This window comes from Chamaea fasciata, unplaced genomic scaffold (assembly GCF_029207755.1).
Source record: "Chamaea fasciata isolate MVZ Bird 193981 ecotype frontalis unplaced genomic scaffold, bChaFas1.0.hap1 SCAF_964, whole genome shotgun sequence".
Taxonomy (NCBI): Eukaryota; Metazoa; Chordata; class Aves; order Passeriformes; family Sylviidae; genus Chamaea; species Chamaea fasciata.
The window spans coordinates 1-6,017 of NW_027095049.1; the positions used below are offsets into that span (position 1 = coordinate 1).

At 50.2% G+C, this 6,017-nt stretch overlaps 1 long non-coding RNA gene across 3 annotated transcripts; it reads right to left on the reverse strand.

Moving 5' to 3' along the window:
• Positions 1-53: 53 nt before the first annotated feature.
• On the reverse strand, positions 54-5,020 carry LOC136306079 (uncharacterized). 3 transcript variants are annotated; one of them, XR_010725501.1, is made up of 5 exons: positions 4,875-5,020; positions 1,717-1,790; positions 1,611-1,638; positions 1,327-1,492; positions 54-1,128 (listed from the first exon to the last, which is right to left on the reverse strand). It is a non-coding gene; the product is annotated as an uncharacterized lncRNA (long non-coding RNA). The 3 variants fall into 3 exon arrangements; XR_010725499.1 differs by lacking the exon at positions 54-1,128 and having other exon boundaries at positions 1,135-1,492; XR_010725500.1 differs by lacking the exons at positions 54-1,128; positions 1,717-1,790 and having other exon boundaries at positions 1,135-1,492.
• Between the last annotated feature and the right edge of the window lie 997 nt (positions 5,021-6,017).

The window sequence follows — 6,017 nt, forward strand, 5'->3', positions numbered from 1 at the left end:
CCTGATTTTCACTGTGTGTTCTCTAGTTCTTGACTCCTTTACCTCTCAAGCCCTGCCTCAGCCTCTGTATGTGACACTATAAGCTCCCCCCTTCTGAACCCTACTTCTTTAGAGCCCTACACCTTCAAGGCGGGGACGCTCTACACCGTTAGTGTCCCAAGAGCTGTCCTGCAAGCAGGGCAGGTACATCCACAGTTGTTCCCTGCCTACCCTAAAAAACGTGGCCCTGAGACAGGGCAGAGGCTGACAGAGCCAAACTCTTTGCACAGGCAAAGGCACGAAGCCTTACCAACCGCCGCCCCGAGAGGGAAATCAGGAGCACTTCCACCGGCTGCGGAGAGACGGGGAATCCCAGGGTGGGTGGGGCGGGAAAACCCCCGTTATCCCCAGCCCTGCTGGATCCTGCTCCCCACTATCGCTTCCTGCCTGGCCGTGTCTGCACATGTCAGAGCGTCTGGTACGTTCCCGCACTAGGGCTGCTGCCTGCACCTGCTCTCAGGGAAAGCGTGCTGGTAGCAGCGCTGTGAGGGCCAGTATACCTGTACTCTGACTTGTATCCTAGCCTGTACCCCTGATTTTCACTGTGTGCTCTCTAGCCCTCGAGTCCTTTACCTCTCAAGCCCTCCTTCAGCCTCTGTGTGTCACTGTAAACCCCCCCCTGCTGAACCCTACTACCGTACACCTCGCAATCAGCATTGCCCTATAACAGGATGCTCCTGGGAAAGGGATCCCAGGGTGTGCTGGGCCAGGAATCCCCCGCTGCACCCTAACCCTTTGGACTCTAAAAGGAGACCAACAATGTCAAACTCCCTAGAACATGGAGATGGGTCAGAACTGCCCTGCCAAGGCTCTGGTGCTGCTGAGGAGAAACCCTCACCCTTTAATCCTGAGGGGACCATCCCACTAGGGCCCTCTCCTGTAAGGTAACTTTAAATCACCACCCAAGACTGAAAAGGTTTTCTCCCTTCTCCCGACCGCCAGCCCCAACACTTAGCTTTTGGAACACCAGCAGGTGAAATGCATCCTCGACAGAAACGAACATCTCAGCACCGTGGACGTCCAGAGGTTCTCTGCGTCCACCTCAGGGCCGCTGTACCCAAACTTTGGCTCCACACCCCCTCACACTACCTAGGATCACAAAACAGAAAATGCGACTATCCCCCTCCAGAAGAGTAATCCCCGGGGCTCCTCAGCACCGCTGTCGTGGCTCCCCCTCAGATCTTCATCCCGCTCCAGAGGCTGCCGGGAGCGTACCCAGCAAAAGGAAAAGGTACGTGCTGAGCACGGCGCACACCTGTGGGTCACTCTGCCTAAAGGCCGACTCACCAGCTCCCTCTGTTCCTTGGCACGCCTAGGACAGCAGCAGCACCCGCAAAGCAAAAAATCACGCCGAGTTGCTGTGAAACAGCACCTCCCAGCTCTGACTGAAGCACGCCACAAATATACCTTAATGCTGCACCCATCTGGCCTCTGGCATCCGGGGCCAGTACATCTGGTAGGGGGACACCCGAAAATCAAAAAAAAAAAAAAGAACAGTGAATGCTTAGAGTTGCACCAGCAAATAAGACTTGAGCAATAGTAACTACTACTGCCTACCCATCACTGCTCACCTTGCCCGCTGATATCCGGCCGTACCTCCTAAAAAAAACGACAAAGAACAGCGCTGTAACATAGCCACCATTTACACCTCCACTGCAAACACAAACAGTGACTGACCTTCTCGGGGGAGCCCCCTCACCCAGGATGGGGCATTCCGCCATGGATTTCATCCCTCTGCATCTGAAACAAAGCTGGGACAGAAGTCAAAGGGCTGCAGGATAACTGGACAGCTCCAGACACCTGGTGGCAATCTAGGAATACCCTCTACAGCCCTACTACACCCTACATCACAAATTTCAAGTCCCCAGGACTTGTACTATTACCCATACACCCAGACTGAGCAGCAAGGCAGAGCAGCTCCGGGCCAAACACACACCAACACCCGTGAGACAGGACAGGACAAACAAGGGGACACAACAGGGACACAAATCCTCTGGCAAGAAGAATGACCCTGAAGGAGCAGCGAACTAAGAACGAGATGACCGAGGTAAGACTGAAGGCGAGCTGACCAGGCTCAGAGAACCCTGCAGGAAGAAGATGCCAACGGGATGACTTATCCCAGAAGACGCAGAGACAGATGCCCAAGAATCCTACGGTCAGAATCCTCTACCTATCTTGGCATTCTTACAAGACCTAATCCACCGGAACGGATAAGGGCGGTGCACAGCTGGTGATACAGCTCAGAACAAGACTTGAAGAGGCATCAGCCTGCATGCTTGCGAAGAGAGACGGATTCTACTATGTGTCGAAGCATAAGGTTTAATGGCATCAGCACCTCACCAAGGAATAGGATCTGTTAAGAACAATGCCTAGCATTTCCAAGAGGTTGTTCAAAGGCCTAAGTCAAAAGACACACCATACGAGACACCCAAAAGACACAGAGTGCACAACAGACAAGTGACACAATACACACCAAGACTGCTCTGCCCTGCACACCTCAGCACTTTGATCCAAAATGAGACTTTCTCTTCACGTAGCCTAAGGGGTCACATCTGGGACATCCCTGTCTCTAAACCTGTCTCAAAACCCCTCCCAGTGACTCCTGCCCTGGCACCCTGCTTTCATTCCCTCTGTGTCTCTGAGCTTTCCAATTATCTCTGGGATGTTCAGAGATGAGAATCCATACCGTGTGCTAAAGAAGGCTGCCTCTGCCTCTGGGAATTCTTTGCTGTCACCCAGCTGCTGTCTATCTAGTCAGGTACCATACAGAAAACCAAACATCAATGCATGATCTCAGCAGATCTATGTGCCGGTCAGTGGGAGGGTCTCAGTATACTACCTGTGGACCACCTAATTCACACAAACAGTAATGGATGCTTAGATTTACACCAGAAACACCACTACCCTGACCACACAAATACAGGAGTTTTAGAAAAGAAAAAACAAACAAAAATCCACCAAACAAAAGCCAACTATTATTTCTCCTAATCCAGCTACCAAATACAATAAAAATAACTCCTATGTCTAGTCTCCTGAAAAAACCTCCAAAGTAAATACCCAGGACCCCCCCACCCTAAAACTAAAAGATCCATTCAACTATAAACAGTATCTCCCAAATTATCCATAACTATAGAACACATACTATAGCCAAACAAGCTAAATATACAAATCCCTATAACACAAAAAAACAATAATCTGATTTTAAATATTATTGTACTCCAAGAAATGAACTACTGCCCCTTACCTCAAACCCACCAAAAAAACACTACACACCATGATAAAAGCCACCCCTAAATAAATAAAACCGCCCCCATACCTCACACTACAACCAATTACACCACTGTAAACCTCAGGAAACAAATCCTTGGAAATCATAATACCCCACCAAAATAAAAACCTCCAACAACACAACTCAGTTCAAAAACAACCTAACCCACATGTAAACTAAGAAGCCTAATGTAAAGTAAATAGATCACATTCCTCATCATACACTATTGCCAAGCAAAATAAAGCTACACAATAAGTTATTAAAGGCCGCTTTAAAACCATTAAACAGAAAAAAATTTGGAAAAAAAAAAAAAAGCTGCCTCTAACAATACACCTAAACTTCAACCAGCCAGGGTGGCCCTACCCAATCTGAATCCCTGCACACAATGATCAAAACCCCAATAGCACATATCAGAAGCTTATCAAAAAAGCTACTTAATTGTATGTTGTTGGGGGTTAGGTTTGTTCCTTCTTTCTCTAAAGAATTTTTTCCCCACAAGTTACCAAGGAGATCAAGTGTTGGATACTTGAGAGTACTTAACTGAAACAAAGAGGTGGACAAAAGGTGGAAGGGGGAGATAACGCAGGTAAAAGACAAAGCTTGAGGCAGCGGCGTGCTTTTCTGCTTCCGGCATTCGGGGAGACGCGTGTCTGCCGCTCCTGGAGGAGCTCAGCTGCCGAAAAGCACGCGGAGGGGAGAACGGCTGTTGCTGGCTGGAGGAGTTTCACTGTGGCCAAAGGGATCCAGTCCTGGGAAATCTACTATCACCGGTTCGGCCTGAATCCGGAGTTTTCCCAGCCACCCGCGGGGAGCTGGTCCAGGCCCTGCCTCTCCTTCGGCTTTCTTCGGCGCTGCTCCTCTTGCTGCAGCGTGACCCTGCACCCCCTGCCCTGCCGGGACATCCTGCCCCTGCCTGCCGGGACACCCTGCCATCCCAGCTACCTGCCGGGACTTTTCCACAGTTCCAGCTTGGTGCTCTGAGGATCCTGCAGGGACACCGAAACCAAACTGCCCTGGGTTTTGTGAAACAAAGCCCTCAAGGTTCTTGGTACTGTTGTCGTTTGTCATTAATGCTGTAGTTGTTTGGTGGTGGGGGGGAGTTTTTTTTTGTGTTTGTTTGCTTTGTATTACATACTAGTAAAGAACTGCTATTCCTATTTCCCAAATCTTTGCCAAAGAGCCTCTGATTGTAATTTTACCTAGCAGATACCTGTCTTCCTAAACCAAGACATATGTCAAATACAAACCCACCCATAAAGTTATCTTCACTCAAAAACCAAATTACATGTAATAAATAATGCCAAAAAAATCAAACAAAAGACTATATATCATCAAAGAAAGCAACAGTGAAAAAAAACACGTATAAGTACCCCTATTTATAAAATCCCAGGTGGAGAGAAATCCCTCTTACTTTAAACACAAACAAAAACAGAAGAGGAGTTTCATTATTCATTTTGAACTCTTTTTGCCTTCGTAAGCCCTTTTTCTTCTGGGAGCACTTAAAAGAGATTAGCAAAACAAAGCTGAAAAAGAGAAAAATCCCCCCTACAACTCCACACTGGCTTACCTGCTGCTGCTGTCTGCCACAAAGAAACACTCCACATCCATGTACTCCTGCAGGCACTATAAGAGGCTTTCCCACCACTGCAGCAACCCCACATAGAAACTCAACATGAGTTCCTCAACCTCTACAGCTCAATGGAAAAGTGAACCGAGGCTCCTCTGTTAAACCGCCCCTGGCAGGAACCGCCCCATCATCATTGTAACATCTCACACCTGCAGCTGGTCTGCTCCCTCATTATCCTGACAGGTCACACCTGTGGCTGCTCTGTTCTCCCCTCACCGTTTACAGCTCATACCTGGGGCTAGTCTGTCCCCTCAATCATTCTGTGACAGCTCTCACCTTGCGGCTGCTGCCACTCCGAGTGTGAGGGCAGGGGCAGAGCGGACTTGCTGCTTATTCCCCAGAGAGTTCAATGTCTGCACCTGACACGCTGGGGCAGCGGGCTTTCCTTGCTATGGGTAAGGGTCCCTCTTCTGCAGGTGCCCAAGGCTGAAACTGGGATTCCACCTCCAAAAGTCCATATGCCTGAGATCCACAATTCCTTAGGAAATCCCCCAGAAGTCATTACCCTCCATTTAGAATTTTGCCTTGGAATCATTGTTAACTTGTCTTTCTGTGGAAGTGTTTCAAACATTCATTGAGAGTTCAGAAGCCTGGTTGGCTTTTTCATGACTTAGCTGACAATCCCAGGCTAAATCCAAACACCCAGAATTACGAGGAACTACGGAGACCATTTATAAATACTCCCCTTCCTTGCAACTTTATCGCTTATCGCAGATCCCTGGGGCAGATTTACTTTCTTCCCAACAGCACCATTCTGGCAGAGATCCTACTTCTCAGACACAAACCGAACGCAAACCTGCCACGGGGGGGATGGGGCGGGCGGGGGCTGGGCTGGTGTCAGAGCCGGGGTGGAGCCTGGGCTTGCAGCGGGGGAGCGGGGCTGGGGCCGGGGGTGAACGGGGCCGGGGGGGATCAGGGCCGGGGGATCTGGCAGAACCCCGGGCCCTCAGAGCAGGGCCGGGGCCGGGGCCGGGGTGGGGGGGCCAGGGAGGATCGAGGGAGAGGGCGGAGCCACGGGCCCTCAGAGCGGGGCCGGGGCAGAGTCTGGGGCAGAGCACAGGGCGGGGCCAAGGCGGGGCCGGG